Source organism: Schistocerca gregaria, chromosome 3 (genome assembly GCF_023897955.1).
Source record: "Schistocerca gregaria isolate iqSchGreg1 chromosome 3, iqSchGreg1.2, whole genome shotgun sequence".
NCBI classification, from domain to species: Eukaryota; Metazoa; Arthropoda; class Insecta; order Orthoptera; family Acrididae; genus Schistocerca; species Schistocerca gregaria.
In genome coordinates, this window is record NC_064922.1 from 346500136 (window position 1) to 346518430 (window position 18295).

The 18295-nt window shown below is 43.7% G+C and overlaps 1 protein-coding gene and 1 non-coding gene across 2 annotated transcripts in view; both read right to left on the bottom strand.

Moving 5' to 3' along the window:
* LOC126354187 (potassium voltage-gated channel subfamily KQT member 4) overlaps window positions 1-18295 on the bottom strand; it is a 969743-nt gene that overhangs the window by 388877 nt on the left and 562571 nt on the right. The window lies entirely within an intron of this gene.
* On the bottom strand, window positions 8158-8232 carry Trnat-ugu (transfer RNA threonine (anticodon UGU)). The gene has a single exon. It is a non-coding gene; the product is annotated as a tRNA-Thr (tRNA).

The following is an 18295-nucleotide window of genomic DNA, read 5'->3' on the forward strand; positions in this document are numbered from 1 at the left end:
CTTGACCGCCGTTTTGACTCTTGGAAATAGAAAAAAGTCTCATGGAGCGAATAAGGTGAATAAGGTGGCTGTGGTAGTACTCAAATCTGTTTTGAGGGTAAAAATTGCTGTACTGACAGAGCAGTATGGGATGGCGGATTATCGTGATGCAGAATCGAATTATCAGCAATGTTGGCACTGACACGAACCATTTCTCGTTGATGTTCAGTTCTTTTGCAATCATTTCCACCGATAATCTTCTATCAGATCGAACGAGTTCACGCACTCTGGCCAGGTTGACATCCGTCCATAAGGTTGATGGTCGTCCACTGCGGTCTTTATCTTCAACATTCATTCTGCCTTCACTAAACATTTTATGCCTACGAAAAACTTGAGATCTTGATATAACCTCGTCTCCAAAAGCCTTCCGAAGCTTACCGTAAATTGTCGTCGCGTTTTCAACCAATTTAACGCAAAAGAAATGGCGTACCAATGCACAATGTTATGGGGTTCCATTTCCGTGGCGAGAGACACAAACACGTGTTAACTTATTACAGCACAACTCACAACTGAGCAGTTGCATCCATGTGCTATTTGGACTAGAAGCAGCCTATAGACGAAAGTCAAAGATATCGTGCCTACGCAAGCCTGCAGGGTTGCCACATCTTGCAAAGAAAATCAGTCTCATTACTTTATTGTCGCACCTCGTATTTACTGCCAATTCAGCCCTGTAAAGTTGGATTTTCTTTTGGTGCAACGATATTCATATCGTACCATGTGTTTCAGCTATTTATTTTAAGCTTTTCTAATGGAATCACGATGAGAAACATTCCGACAGGCGTTGAGTATTTAAGTGTGCTACGCTCAAAAGCTGAATGAGATGTATATTACCGTGCTCCACATGGATTACATCCGCTATAAAAGCTAATGAGACGCTCAGCCGTCAACAACACAAAGATGTCAGTGCAGATACGAGAATTCCGTGCAAGTAACAATGAATAATCTGTGCCAGATAAGCACTACACACATACAGTGCCCGGACTCGAACTGAAACCTGGAATGCCGCGAGCAATGTTCTTATCGGCTGAGCTGTCTGGGCATGACTCACTATTCACTGTCACAACTTCAGTCTGCCAGTTTCTCTCTTCTCCTTTCCAAACTCTCCATCTATCCTAAGCTCAAAGAATCTTCAGCATTCGCTGCTTATTAGTGGCATTCCTGGAAGTAAGATTACAGAAATGAGATGCTTCAGTCATAGCCCTTTCAGCCTGCAGCGGGCTATTTGACAAATTAAAGCAATGCACAAGATGGGGACTCGAACTGAGAACCTTACCTTCGGCGGTCAATGCACTTACTCGCTCAGCTGTCCAGACACGAATCGCGGACTGCCTTCACAGATGCAACTTTGCCTGGACCTATCTTTAATTCTGGAAACGATTCATAGTTTGGTTAATGTATTTCTCGGCGTCATACAGTGTTACGGGATCTTAAATTTATCTCCGTACTCAGTAGAGCAGAGATTTTCGGAATACTAAAAGGGAGGTGGCGGAAGAACTGAAGCTGTGAGCATGGATCGTAAGCCATCCCTAGTTCATTAGTAGGATCACCATCTGCGAAGTAAATGCGTACTTTGTTGAAGAGTGAAAAATACATTCTGACAACGTAGTGGAACTTTCTTGCACGTCAGCAAAACTACAAACTAGGAACAAATTTTGAGGACGCAGGAAAAGGCCAGATTGTTATGAAAAAAGTACAGAGGTTCAACACATTGGATAAGAGTCCCGTCTTATATTCTCGCAGGACCAGTATCAGACTTCTGCTCGATCACAGTATCTGTCATCTCTCTGAATGTCTGCAAGTCATCAATGTTAATTTTCACTCTCGGTCCAATCCATTTGGGCTAGTGATACGTCGACTCATTTTTACCATGCATATTCTCATATCAGAATGTGAGAAAAATAAGAGAGCAGATGTCGTGACTAAATGATATTTTAAAACTGTGCAGATCAATGACCACGTTCTGACCACATTATTGGGAGAGTGGAACAATTTTGGTTTGTCGTTAGGGCATCAGTGTCCATTTAAATCCATGTAACCCTACTGTACGTGCGTGTAGCTGTGAGCGTGTGTACAAGTGTAACGCTGATGAATTGCTCGACGTATTGTAAAGTGTCAGCCTGCTGCTAACTCTCCAGAATCTGTAAAATTTCAAGCCTAACCTAGAAATATGAAGTGATTTCCATAAATCTCTCCATATACCAGAATGGTACCTTTGAAAGAGCACGGCCAATTTTATTTCCCATCCCTGAACCATTCCGAGTTCAGCTCCGTCTCTAATGACGTATTTGTCGATGGCACGTTAAAAATTTTCTGCCAGTAAAATTCGTGATAAACATTCAATACATTTATTGTGAGTAAGTATAGATTAATTTCCTCTTAATGTCAGGTAACTCCATGTATTGTCTGCTCGTTCATCCAACACCGCCGTGAGTTGAGGAGAAGTGGCCTTCTGCAGGCAATGCAAGGAAATGGGTCACAGAAGTATATAGTTCCGGCAGCGTGGAGTGATTGAATTCCTTCCAAATTAAGGCAGTTACCGTGTGGTTATAATTAAAGTGCACCTAGCCACAGAGGTCCAGTGTAGACTGTAATTATCTTACGGTAGCGAAACTTGATGGATATGCTGAGTCGTTAATGCGGAATCGATTTACGCTGAAAAAAGCAGTGTTTCCAACAGGTGCAAATACGGCACTGTACAGTGTTTTTATGACGACATTACACCCTTGCTGTCATTCTACAAGCCATAACGTGACTAAACAGTATGGCTATCGGAAAGATCGACAATGGGCTGTTAGTGAAACTGTTTTACGTGAGCGGCAGCAATTATAGTGCCGCATTGTGAGTGTGTCGGGGGTTTGAAAGATCTGAGTAGATGTTCCATGTCATTAAACGGTTTAAAGAAAATGATAATAATATCCGAAAACATGAACGAACTTGGTGTGGCACGTAGAAGAGGAAGGCGTCCTGTACCGGTGGAAGTTACTGACGAGGTTCTTTTGCTGTAGATGAACCATACAGCACCTGTCCCGGGTAGTGCTAATATCACTCGTGCAGTGTAACGAGAGCTGTACACCCCATGATCAAAAGTACGGAAAATTTTACTGTCTATTTTACACTGGTACCAATACAAGATCCAGACGGTGCAACAATTGAAACCTCATCATCCACTGCCGAGTTCTGCATTTGCTTTCCGGTTTCTGAGATGTGGTGCGGCTGACCAATGTTGAAAATTAGGTGGACTGGTAAGGTAAATAATGAGGAGCTTCTCTATCCTGAATCATCGACTGAGCACCGACCAGCGCAGAACCACGAAACGGCGTCAGGAAGGTGCTGATCCGCGTGCAAATGGAAAGAGCGGGCAGCATCACACGTTCAGGAAGACAGTGTTCAGCACGTCCTGTCAACGTTGACTTCATCTGCCGTCCATCGCTGGTTGGTCCGAGTTCGGTCGCAGACTCCGAGGGGATCAATACTAACAGGAAGACGATACTTAGCCTGCGGTCTACGAATAGTAGTAGTTTGTAAAAGTAATTACAAGTAGGAGGCACAAGAAGCACATCAAGCCACATCATAATGAGGAGTTAAGTTACATTTCTTTTCTTTTTTTTTAAAAAAACTGTTCTATTAATCCAAAAGAGTTATGTAGAGATTGTTTTGGGTTCCTGCCATTTGCCATCGCAACTTCTCTCCTTCCTTGGTTGTGTCGGCGCTGACTCCCACTGTAGCCGCCGCAACATTCTCCGTAGAATCGGCGAGAAAAGGAATATATGGAAATCACTGACAAGAAGGAGGGACAGGATAATAGGTCATTTGTTAAGACATCAGGGAATAATGTACATGGTAGCAGAGGGAGTGCAGGGGAGTAAAAACTGTAGAGGAATACAGAGATTTTGATATATCCAGCAAATAACTGAGGACGTAGGTCGCAGGTGCTACACTGAGATGAAATGTTGGCACAGGAAAGGAATACGAGGTGGGCCGCATTAAACCAGTCACAAGACCGATGACTCAAATTACTTCTGATCGTAGTTTTCTCAGAAACGGTCGATTATCTACGGAAAAGCCGAGACGCGTGTTCCCTTAATTTGACTCTTCCACTGAGCGAAGTTTCTGAGAAATAGGCTTATGCCACTTGCCGTGTTCTTCTCGTTACTGTCGATCTCGATTTCTACGAGCTACCTGACTCGCGGTAGTGAAAGCCCAATTTATTTCCGGGTACGGCACAAACAAGTCAGCACCTCCACAACATGATCATATGTCTCATTTAAATTATCTGTTTTTCATATGAAATAGTTTAACTTCACTGAAATTTTAAAAAGGTTTCTGTCCAAACAGCAAAGGCATACTGTTACAAGGGACGTCCCTCTCTCCCTCCTCTCTCGGCCAAGGGGAAAAAAAAGAAACGGAAACAAATTAATCAACTGATTACGGAAAAGTGCATATTTAAGTAAGAAAATTGTGCTTTTCCTTCATATTGGAGGTAGAATTTCCAAAGCGCAGATCCGTCGTAAAGTACGTGGTCACTGATACGTGGTACTTACAAGAATTAAGGAAAACGTGGAAGCGATGCCCCACCAATATAACTTTTTTTCACACAATATGTTTATTTAACAACATATAACCTGTGTTTTACACATAATCGTAGCAATTAACCATAAAATTTTCTTTAACAAAATGGACAAATTTGCCAAAATTCTTTTTACCTTAAACCTTAAGGTGAATAAGCTTTTAATCTTTGCAGAAAGTTCTTAAGTTCTGTATTGCAAAATATCAAACAACATGACAATGATTACAAGACGGTTGGACCTGCAACCCGCCCATTATCGGGTGAAACGGCGGTGTTTTCTACCGCGCTGGACACAGTATATCTTATTAAATACACTTCTGCAACACATGAGAACTGTGTAAGTACCATTGATGACAAGAGTGATTCAGTTACTCAAAACAAATGACATAACTTTTAATTTGAAAGCTGTATGTCGAAATGTTCGGGGTTAAGATGCGCACCTGTGCTTCAAGGTTAAACAGATTAGGAAACAATGACAACGAGAAGGCTTACTTCTTAATTTCAATCGGCGACCAAGGTGCGACTGAATCCCAGTCCGTCCATTGTGACAATTGTATTTTGACTGAAGCCCTGGTGACAGTTGGCTGTTAATATTTTCAAAGTTGAACTGATTGTCAGCTATTAAGACCGCTCTGAAGGAACGTCTTAAAACGTTACTTGTGAACACTTGTTACAAGAGAACTCACTCTCGGAACTACAAGATCCGGCTAAAAACTCCCATAATTACACGGTCTTTGAAACATAGCAATGTACACCTTAGTACAACAGGTTTTTCAGATTATAACTAATGACTGAGAAATGCAATTCCAATCAAAGAATTGAACCGGTTAACATCTAAATTTAACGACAAGGTCCCTCTTTTGTTTAATGGCAACCTGCGCCTTAGTACAATTGTTCCGGCTGTAGGCCTATTTTCGACCAGGAGCTGATTCATTAGATCGGGTGCAAACCAGAAAGGAAAGGCAATATAACAGAGGGACAAATTTTCAAACAACTAGTGTCTTAGTACAAAACTACGACCTATATTTACGACGAAAGAGCCGAGCGAGTAAAACTCTGAGGGTCGGGTACAAACCAGAAAATACTAAGGAGAGCGGGTAGACAATGACACAAATCACCAAGAGGATTACAGAATATTACTCCCATTCGTCAGTAAGCAATTCCATGGATCCACGGTGCGTCGCGGCGTTTACTGAGTGGTGCCGATGAAAGCCAGGTAGAAGAGGGAAGCAAGGCCACGAGTGTTCGTCCGACACGAGTGATGCCAACCAACCGACGTGATGTCGGCCTGCTGTTTGTAGTCGACGCTGAGCCCAGTGAAGCACTCCGGTACCTTCGCTCTGCCCAGGGCCCCCTTGCGTAGGTCGTGGTTTCGGCCGCTCGGACCTCGTGACCACCTCTTGACGCAACGCTACCACCAATCCCCAAACTTCGTGCCTCCCTCTCGCGCCAGTGAACCCCGTATATATATCGGCAAGCAAAGACCTTCTAAGGACACAATCCACAGATACCAACTCTTCCTCACAGATATTGGCAATAGGGCCGCAAGAGGGATAGTCGATAATATACCTGAGCCACTGGCACTGGACAGAACAGTCTACTAACTCAATGGTGCCACGGCTCAGTCACTGTGTATTGCAGTCATTGCAATCAAATTGGTAAGTAGTGTATGACACTTCTTGTGTTTCCTTGCTGCAATCCATGTGTCGTTGCTCTTAATATTTATTTTATTTTTTCTAGCATAAAGTAAGAGACCGTCAGTCTAGCAGGAATCTTGAGGTGCAACATGACGTGCGTCACATCCTCTGTGTTGCTCCACAGGAATTCTGCAAGATAAGCTATTTACAAACTTCCTGAGTTCTGAATTATATGGGTCATTGGAACAGCAACATGTTGAATACTAAGGAAGATATTTTATTAATAGAACATTTTAATTTTCCTGCTTTAAGTATCTGATGACGAATTTCGATAAGACGTTTTGCTGTACTAAGAAGCAGTTAAGTTATAGCCACCTTCTTAATTGAGTGAGGCACCATTTAATTGTGATAACAACGCTGACTGATGCTGCATAAATTCCACAAACACTAAAGCGTTTTAAGTTTTACGAAACAGTGTTTTTTTTTCGATCCATCAAGAGCAGCCCATATGTATGTACTCAAATGTGACTTACATCAGGAACAAAAGACGTTCCATCATACCTTTGAAGTTTCCATCTTATCTCTCTGAATATAATTTCAGCTCTGTAGTATGGTAGTTCGTGTTGTTGAACGTTGCAATATATATTTGGGCAAACCGAAGTCGAACAGCCGGCCGGAGTGGCCGAGCGGTTCTAGGTGCCACAGTCTGGAACAGCGTGACCGCTACGGTCGCAGGTTCGAATCCTTCCTCGGGCATGGATGTGTGTGATGTCCTTAGGTTAGTTTGGTTTAAGAAGGACTACGTTCTAGGGGACTGATGAATGGTTCAAATGGCTCTGAGCACTATGGGACTCAACTGCTGTGGTCATTAGTCCCCTAGAACTTAGAACTACTTAAACCTAACTAACCTAAGGACATCACACACATCCATGCCCGAGGCAGGATTCGAACCTGCGACCGTAGCAGTCGCACGGTTCCGGGGACAGATGACCTCAGATGTTAAGTCCCATAGTGCTCAGAGCCATTTGAACCACTTTCTTACCGAAACGTCCTTATCTGTCCCTCAATCATTCCGTCACACTATCACGAATAAACTACGACTGTGGCGACCGACCGTACCACGAATTAGAACCAAAGACCTAGGCTGTCAGTATTTTTAGGATCTGCTGGTTGGAAGGTAAATTTCGAGCAAATAAACCACACACATTTCTTCCACTTGTGTTTTGTGGTACTCATAAAGGCGTTAAAAAATCCCAACGAGTACAACATTATGATACACGAATTATCTAATCGCGATCACTGCGAGAATTTGTGGAAATTTGACCGACAATTGAGATTCCCGGATTAATAAATTTATGAAGAGAATTAAGTGAATTTTCAGTACTCACGCTTAATTATTGTACAGCCGGCCTGCGAAGGCACTGATGGTTGGGATGAATTGTGGAAGCAGTGTCGGGCGACAGAGATTTTTGGGTACTGCAGAGTTGCTGACGCCATTCTCCTCCGCCTATTAGCATTACTTTGTCCCCTTCCCCAGCTCCTAAAAAGCTGTGTGAATGTCACACTGATCGAAACACAAATACCTGCGCTTACTTTGCTTCAAAATCAAGTGCAGAATATTGTTGTGCCCCAGAATGTATTCCGGATGGATATTTAAAAAATGTTAAACTTCTTCCCTGGCAACGTCAGAGGCCAAGCACAGTGGGTCAACAGATAGGCAGAATGCCAGCGAGTGGGTAACGCAGATAGAGTAGCTGCAAACAGGAAGGCTACGTGACACCCAAGATGAGTTGAACAGTCAAGCAAGCAAACGCAGCAAACTGACAATACTGATAGAGTGAAATGATAATTAAATCCAAACCCTAAGCTGTCGACAGGCGATGATATACATCAACGGGGACAGCTGAAAATCTGTGCCCCGACCGGGACTCGAACCCGGGATCTTCTGCTTACATGGCAGACGCTCTATCCATCTGAGCCACGGAGGGCACAGAGGAGTGCACGACTGCAGGGACTTATCCCTTACACTCTTCCCGTGAGAAACACATTCCCAATTTAATGTCCACACACTACATTCGTAGTGCACCTGCCCACTACACTCATTACTTGCGGCAGACAATCTTACCGAGTCCCGTAAGAGTTCGGGCAATGCGTGTGCATCTAGCACAGAAGGAAAAGGTCAGTGGCCAGTTAGCCTTAACTATATGAAGATGGTATCTATTCTTTCTGACATCATTTTTAAGTTTTAATACTTTTAAGTAATGTGTTTATTGTTCATTTTTCAGTAGCATAAAAACTGGCGAGCCAGTCACTTTTCAACACACTAAAATCTCCTACCTAAAGCAAACTCTGTTTTCATGTAGCATAGTGGATAGCAGGGGAACAGAATAGACCATTGGAACTGAAAATTACGGAAAAAATGAGATCCACCCAACTCTGTCAGCAATATTTTTGGGATGTTGAGAGCAACATGTCTGGAGATTTTATGGAACATGGTAGCTCAATAAATTCACAGGACTTGTATGGGACAAGTTTGGCAAGGGACGTTCAAAACAAAGGGCATGGTCGCTTGCTACAGGTGTCGCGCTTTTGAAGGATAGTGTTCGATCACACACTATCCGGCAAACAAGAATTGCTGAGTGCAGTTTCGGGTGGAACAATTTTTGCAGAGACAATATTAAGATATATGATAAATATTTAAATCTGAACGGTGATTATGTGGAGAATTAATACGAATGGGTTGTTTTAAGATTCTTCTAATAAATTTGCTTTCGCTATTCCAATATTTTATTTAATAACCTAACGGACATGGCTGCCCGGACAGACCTTTTATTTTAAATAGACGCCAAAAGCACTAATCATGACTACAATAGAAGACAGGCCTTACTTAACGTAGGCCATCTGAGTGAAAAACAAAGTCATGTGTCACCGGCCGGAGTGGCCGAGAGGTTCTAGGCTCTACAGTCTGGAACCGCGCGACCGCTACGGTCGCAGGTTCGAATCCTGCCCCCGGCATTGATGTGTATGATGTCCTTAGGTTAGTTAGGTTTAAGTAGTTCTAAGTTCTAGGGGACTGATGACCACAGCAGTTAAGTCCCATAGTGCTCAGGGCCATTTGAACCATTTGAAAGCCATGTGTCGCGTAACAACGCTCCATTTTGACTGAGAGAAGATGAAGAGTTGTTCTTCCCAGTCACATGTATTGCTCTTCTCGAGCCCACACAACAACACATATTAACGAAAGACGTTGCGCCTGGGCATCGAGATTTCAAACTAAAGAGCAACGGCACCTTGGTGAACTCTTGCATCTCCTGCTTGCTTTGTTTACTGCTACATTGGCTAATGCGTTTCTCTAGAGTCAGGCATGATATTGTAACCAACTGAATGACACACCCTCACCTTGTTTTGTACCAGGACAAATGTGTCCTTAATGGTCTGGATCAGTTGATTGCTTAGTGACTCTGTTGTTCATTTGGCTGGTATTAATGGCCAGCAAGGCGAAAAAAAGTTTTCAAGTCTCGCCTACTCTGGTACCTTCAGCACTGCATACAGTTTGTTGATGTTTACACGGGATTGTTTTTTAGCAGCAGATTTTGAGGACATGTGGAAAGGACTGAGCAACGAAGAGTGTCTTCATGCCTGGAACTGTCAGCATCTTCATACTTAAAAGCATGGTGCCTATCTAAAATACCAAAACATCGAGATTCTATTGTTGCACAGTTTGCTAATCTAGAATATTTCGGAACCTCCAAAGGAGTGTAGAGAAATACTACAATCTTGACGAATGGAACAATAATTGTAACATCCATTTTGAAAATGCAGTTATTTTTATGAACCGCCAATAAACAGCTCTGCTAGCAAATTATTATTACACTGTGTTTTTCATACTAAGGCCAATTTCTAAATGTGGAAAAATGTAAGTTAATGCGGATGGGTAGGAAGAACAAATCTGTAATGTTCGGTCACAGTGTTACTAGTGTCCTGCTTGACACAGTCAAGTCATTTAAGTATGTGGGTAACGCTGGAAATCAATGTGAAATGGAGCGAGCATGCGAGAACTGTGGTAGGGATGACGAATGGTCGAATTCCTTTTATTGCGAGCATTTTAGGAATGAGTGGTTCACCTGTAAAAGAGACTGCGCATAGGACGCTGGTGCGACCTATTCTTGAGTACTGCTAGAGTGTTTGGGCTCCGTACAGGGTCGGATTGAAGGAAGATATCGAAGTGATTGAGAGGCGGGCTGCTGGATTCATTACCGGCAAGTTGCAACAACACGTAAGTGTTACGGAGATGCTTCTGGAATTCAAATGGAAATCCCTAGAGGGAATGCGACGTGCTTTTCGAGAAACATTGTTAAGATAATTTAGAGAACCGGGATCTGAAGCTGACTGCCGAACGTTTCTACTGCCGCCCACATACATTGCTCATAATGACATCAAAGATAAGATTCGATAAATTAGGGCTCATATGGAGGCATGAGGCATATAGACAGTCGTTTTCCCTCGCTCTTTCCGCGAGTGGAACAGGGAAGGAAATGACAAGTAGTGTTACAGGGTACCCTCCGCCACGCACCGTACGGTGGTTTGCGGAGTATCTGTGTAGATGTAGCTGTAGAATAATACGCTGTGCAGGCGTCTGGTGTATGGAATTTATTTCATATTGTACGATGGACTGCACACAGTGTAATCAGTCTCCAACACGTCTGTACCGTTTAACGGTAGGAAACCTGGAAGCGTTAAATAATTTAAGACACCTCATATGCCTGATGGGTTTCAAACTGTGGTTAACGATACTCAGTTTACGTGCCACAAGGCGGTTCAAGGCGAGCATACTGTCGAAAGTGAGCCGCTGCGTTCCAGATCTCATTCGGCGTTCTGTAAGTCGTGGAATATGTTGCCTGTAACGCAGCATGCATCATAGATTTACAGCAAAAGGTCGCCTTCAGACATTATCAGCCATGGATGGCTGAAACCATCCATATGTGACAATTAAAATTATCGTTGTGCATCACATCAACAATGTCTAACGATTGGAGCGCCCGATGGCCGACACGTGACAATTAAAAATACGTGCGATTGGTATTCGAGAAGGACAGTGGCGTATTTACCAAACACCACAAACAGTGCTTTTACGGTGAGCTATCACAAGAACGTTAATGCCTTCCGGACATACGCCAAACGTAGCCCCTTCTTTGGCCCTAATCGAAAGTGTAGCCATCGGGGTTGGGCTGTTTCCCGACACAGCGACAGTTTTTTGTGGATTATATCTGCCAAGTTCTCCCTGCGGTATTAGAATAAGAAAAGTAAATATGTAATGCCATCATTAATGCGCTTTGCAGCCGCCTTTATACGTAATGATGAGTGATGAGCTAGTTTCAAAAACTAGTAATTTTGCTTTCAATATTTTAGAGGGTTATCAAAGCGGCCTGAGTCTCGTAAAATGATATACGGCCGGGAATGCGGTGTGCTGTCCACATGTCCCCCCATATCCGCATCCAGTGACACCTGTCGTCTGCGGATGACACGGCGGCCGGTCGGTACCGTCGGGCCTTCCAAGGCCTGTTCGGACGGAGTTAGTTAACAAAGCGGTCTGAAAGTGGTAATCGTCATAATACACTGACCGACCACAAGAAACGGGAAGGCAGTGGATGGGATGATCAGTCCTTGACTACTAAATACAATGCCCTACATTTGTCCACACATTTCTAGTAAAATTGTGTTGCTGACGCCCTACGTTCAGATTGCTGGCAATCTGGATCACAATAGACTGACGATTGCTCCGCCTGCTCTGCAGAGTTTACATGATTCCCGTTGTGGCCGTTTTGTGCATAGGTTTACTCATGAGGAGACATTGTCTATCAGATACTGAAGTTCCACCCTATACAATGTCGACCTTGGACACATGAATTCTTTTGTGATCTCCTCTACACTATGACCCATGCGTCATTCACCAGCTATCATCCCAGATACAAAAGCGATTACCTGGCAACGTGCTACCAAGGTCACTGCACATCTATCTGCAATACATTGCTCTTCACTTGTTCCTTATTCCCGATCTTGCTGCAGCATTCGGGCGTAAGATACCGCGTATCTTTAAACGGAACAAACCACTAACCTGACGTCCCTCGCCCTGAAGAAATGGTTGTAAGTCTTTATTTCCGTGGATTCCTATCCGATACTTTCCAATAATCACTGACTCCTTGAGCAACTTAGTTTTTCATAAATTAAAGTTCTTTGCTTAGGCTATGCACTGCTGGCGGTGATTTCTCTTTTGGTCTAGAGGAACACACCTATTGTATTCGACAGATCACTGCGAGATGCAACGCCGCATTTGCCCGAAGTTTCGGCCGTGACATTTACGTTGGATTTATATCTGTTACATGTAATTTCCATGCGTCGTTAGCAGAGCCAAACGCATCCTTCGCCTTCCGGTGTGGTTGGAAGACGGGTATAGTGCTATATGTTTCAAGCAGTCTCACGCCTTGGCCAGAAGCTGTTTTTTATTTATTTTTTCTCTACTGTCTGTTCTTTATAGTCAGGTGCGACTATACTTTCACCGACAGCACGCCTAAACTAGTCTTGTCTGTAATCATTCTGACGGAACTCTTCTTTTAGGACCGATGACCATTGCAGTCTGGTCCCTTTAGTCCCCCAAACCAACCAACCACTTCTTTCAGTTACTGCAGTTCACGTGAGAGGCTATCACCAGAGGGCGCCGTACGCTTCTGGGCCGGACGCTGGTAGGTGATGTTTGAAGTGATCGCTATCTCAGATATCTACGGATACCAAGCATTGAATGGTGGCTCTTATTTTGACTGAATCGAAGGTGGTAATCCTGCGACACACCGGTCAGGGAGCCTGAAGATGGCATAATATGTCGCCGAAATTCGTAGCCCAATAAAATAAAAAATTGACGGCTGAAAGTTGTTTAATGTGCCATTGTATTGTCTATGCTACATTCACTGCTGTTTCAGTATACACTTAATCTTCACGGACTACACATATGTACTATACTGCTATACCTCATAATGGCATCACTTAAATAAGAGATTGTACCTCCACACCCCCACTGTAGAAAAGTAACATTGTGAAGTTATTTACCTGTGGTAATTTACCAATGCATTTACCAATGCAGACGTCAACGTGAGTGTACTCTAGGTAGGGTTTTAAGAACGTTCTATAGTATCCGCTCCAGTATCCGAATAGTCGATGTGTTGGTCATTAACTCGAAAACATTTTTAACTTTCTGAAAGAGAGGTTGCTCCTTACATGATTTTAGCCCGATAAACGAAACATATACGCAGCAAGCACCAAACAATTAATGAGAGGGCATGGATGTGTGTGATGTCCTTAGGTTAGTTAGGTTTAATTAGTTCTAAGTTCTAGGAGACTGAAGACATCAGGATTTAAGTCCCACAGTGATCAGAGCCATTTGAACCAATTAATGAGAATCAAGCTATCCTCTCATGCACCCATGTCACTTTAAAAGAAGCTGCTGACCGTGCTTGAACTAATAAGTTAAGTCATAGAATGCGTTGCTAAGAAGAAGTCGCTAAGTCTGCGCAAACCTGTTATATATTTTTTGGGATATATGATGGTTACAAAGGCTGTGTTTATATAGTGTCTTTATCTTCATAATCGAATTAGTCGACCACGATATTACTGCACCTGGAAGTAAGGGTGCTTTGGTCGGTTTCTCGAGAGTTTTTTATCGTGATATTTCACGAGGACACTCTGAAACACTTGATATTATATGCACAATTGTCTTGAAATCATTCGCAGTGCGGGTTTGCCTTAGTCACCACTGTACTTGTTTACTGTAACGTTACCGCGTGTTTCCCACAACAGTCACTGGAGGCCAGCTGCAATAATATTGTGTCGAGGTAATAATGTGAAGGTTCAGACACTGTGTAAACAAACAGTAACCATCAATACAGCATACATGCTTTAACGTGTAATATGACCATGTACTATTTGTCTCCCTCTTGGAGAATCGCGAATTCTGCAACCATAACGGTTGTGGGTTCCGTTGCCATTTATTGTTTGGGTCGGTACTCGATGCGTGCCCGGGTAACCGAAATAGTAGCAGTTTCACCTCAACGCTGAGCAATAAGGCTGTTAGTTTACCCCCTAGCCGCAGCACAGCGCGCGCCAGGACAGCTTTCCTCAGTCTTGATTGTGTCTTTGTGGGCTTCTTATCGTTGTTTGGTCCGTAGCGTTGTTGGTGTGTGAGTGTGTTGGTAGCGACGTATTCCGCTTATAATGTCCGCCACGGGTTCCAAATGTGTCCCAAGAACAGGTACATTCAGTTTTAGATTCTTCAAATCCATGCGTTCCGTGCAGCCTACATCCTTGGAGATTCATGACTGTCTCGTTGCTACAATTCATGTAACATCTAAACAGGTTCATACTGCCTATTTTCATTCTGATAACTGTGTTTTTTTCCCAAAATTTTGGAATCCACTACAACCAGTAGGCTGCTTTCGCTTTATGGTTCTCAAGATTACTTTAAGTATCGTAATGGTTCCATAAGTATGGTGCTCCTTGCTAATAGGGAACTGGATTATTTCAATGTCCGAGTGTTCAAATTCACCCCGGAAGTCGGCGACAGTTTATTTAACTAGGTGTTGCTCCCGTAATGTGGTGTGAGGGGTATACGATGAGAGCGCTGATCCACTAAACATCGGATGCGATGTTACAGTGGAATTCATTCAGTGGAGGTGGTAGTCAAACATAACATTCCTTTCCATCTACGGGTCTGTGGTTACCCGATTCATGTAACGTATAGTGGGAAAGTGGGGACATGCTTTCTCTGCAATGAAAGCGGCCACCTTAAATCTAATTGATATATGTATTGACGTTCTCACTTGAAAACCGTCGAAAATGTAGGTTAGCTGATGTCGTTTCTACTGCTCACGAGGTTGATGCCACGTCATTCTTGAGTCCAGTGGAACAACACAGGGACGCGCAGATAACTACTCCAGACTTTCCGCCTGTACCCTCGCAGAACAGTCCTGAACCTCTTGTTACCAAGTCGGAAATGTCCGCAGCGAAACATAAGAGATGTCGCATGTAGGATGGTGAGGAGTGGGATACGTCTAATCCGTACACACCCTTCTCTGAAGTAACTTTGTCAGTTGATATGCTGTGTCATGTAGTGCTGACTACTGCATTCCTGATGGGGTCGACAGTGCGATAACTGGTGCTGACGTTTCTAGTGTTTCTCCTAGTACTCCTCCCGAGGTTGAGGTAATACCTCCGGAACAACGCACGGGTAGGGAAGTCGTTGAGGCTTCTGATGTTCCGCTGATTCAACAGCAGCAAGGTGTGACAACCCTAAAATTACCTGTTCGCTTGATATCACTCTTTCAGGTGGTGCCGGAACGACCAACTGTTTTTATTCCAGCCGAAGAGACGGGTGACCATGAAATCCTACCTGGTAGCCCAGATGTTGTGACGATTGAACCGTCTATAGTGTGACGATCTAAACAACAAGGATCCCCTTCTGCGGAATGGGTCTCTGCGGCTCCTTGTTTGTGACCTACTTTGGTTAATGTTCAATAACCGCGTACGTCCCCAGCCTGCAGATGATGTGCCTCGTAGTCGTTGTAAACAGCACGTTCAAGCTGACCACGCAATGGCTTGTAGAAAGAAGAAACATAAAGATTGCAGAGGCGAGAGTACAAACCTCCCCCTACCCGTCAGTGGACTCAGCAATGGATCATGACACATACTGATGACATAATTCAGTTGACCAGCACATCGAATTTTGTTTCTTGTTGTTTAAGTGTGCAAGCTTACACGTTTCTTTCTTTGAATGTTACTAGTGTGGAATAGGACCTGTGACTCGCTTCATAGCAACAATTTATTTCTTTACCCGACCCTGATAATCTTTTATGCACCCTCCTGTACCGGCGCATTTCGGATTATATCTGCTTTTATAATGGAGAGGAGGTTCATTTGTTACAGAAAAGTCCGCAGAGTATTTTGATAGGTGGCAATTTTAACTGCGTGTTATCTCATGTAGATCAGTCTTGCAGTTTTAATTTCAATCGAGAACTGAAAGATTTAGTTCGTTCCTTGAAACTGCACCGAGCGAGGTGGCGCAGTGGTTAGCACACTGGACTCGCATTCGGGAGGACGACGGTTCAATCCCGTTTCCGGCCATCCTGATTTAGGTTTTCCGTGATTTCCCTAAATTGCTTCAGGCAAATGCCGGGATGGATCCTTTGAAAGGGCATGGCGGATTTCCTTCCCCATCCTTCCCTCACCCGAGCTTGCGCTCCGTCTCTAATGACCTCGTTGTCGACGGGACGTGAAACACTAAGATCCTCCTCCTCCTCCTCCTCCTTGAAACTGCAAGATGTATGGGTCTTAAATATCAGAATCTTTTCAAATTTATCTATTTTACTGCTGCTGATAACAGGAGGCTTGACAGCTTTTATCTGTGCTATAGAATTTTGGTTGTGCACGTCAGCTTCACTGACCAATGTGCAGTGACTGTTACTTTAAGTTACACGCGACAGTTGGTGAAATATTTCTGTCGCCTTAGATGCTGAATGTGGCGCACCTGGAGGATCCCTCTCACCATTAGGTGATCCGAAAAGTGTAGGACCGCAGTCTCTGTTCGACTGCGCGATACTGCTCTATTTTGGAATGGTGAGTTCAGCTGGCAAAGCCGAGGTTCAGACGAACGTTGATACTACTCAGCGCTAAAAGAGAGCAGGAATTACGGAGAACGCGAGAATCTTACTACTACTACTACTACTACTACTACTACTATCTCTCTCTCTCTCTCTCTCTCTTACGTGACCTTTATGAAAGTGCTCATCAGGATCCCCTACGAGTGGCAGACGTCAGGCGTGCAAAGGCACAATTGTTACGTTTGAAGCAGCGTCAAATGCAAGGGTTAAGATTGCGTTCCAAGTGACGTCCTGTGGAAGCGGATGAATTGACTTCTTTATATCATCTGATTCGACATCATATTCGTCGTCGACATTCGTGTGTCACGTCTCTCAAGAACGAGGACGACGATGTTGTGACGGCACAGAAGGACATATTGTATGTTCTACATCAGTTTTATGTTGGGCTGCGAGAGGTATCCATTCCTGCGAACATGTCACCCCATTTGGACTTTGGGTCTTAGACTTTAAGCTGCTCATAAAGCTGAGTTTATAGATGCTTTTCAATGTTATGATGTCTATGACCCTGTTGTCAGATCACTTTCTCTTAAGTCACCTGTGTTAGAGGATCTGCCTAAGGAGTTTTGCGATATTTGTTTTTTGCATTTGTTGAGTACCACTTTTATATTTCTTTTGAGCGAGGTGTTGCGATACAGTTCCCTCATACAGAGGGGCAGTTGTATACCGCGTTGTTGATGGATCTTACGTTATAACTGCCTCTCCCTACAGTATCTTCATACAGAAGAGCTAGTTCACGTTCGTTGTGGAGGTAATGCTTACAAAGCATTAGACGGAACTCTATAACAGCACACCGGCCACTTTAAAGCATTATAGATGACGTGCAACTGATAGCAAGCTGGAAATCAAGAGCGTTGGGTCGACCTGGGGACCTAAAAAAGAAATGTCAGCAAGGAACTCCCGCATTTGGACGTAAACATGACCACACCGTGAATGAAGCTGACCGCCGTTTTGGTGTATCAACGCAGACTGCCCAGAATATCCTAGAGGAATGGTGTATCACTCGCATAAGTCAATTCCTCACAGTGGTACATACGCCTGCATGTCGTCTGTGGTTTAAACAACACAGAAATTGACAGTAGCAGCTTGGGAGCAAGTAATATGGGCCGACAAGTCGTGGTTTTGCTTCTTCGCAACTGATGCTACACGTCTAGTGCCCCGACGATCCAATGAGGCGTTTAACCCGCTGTGTGAGGAGTGTGTGATTCAAGGAAATGTGATTTTGTCATGCTTTGGGGATGTGTTTCGCACATTGACTTGTGACGACTCATTCAGGTTATAGTGAACATGACTCTGGACGTTTATACACTCATCAAAAAAGGTTTTGTATCACCTCGGTTCCCAGAGTTCCG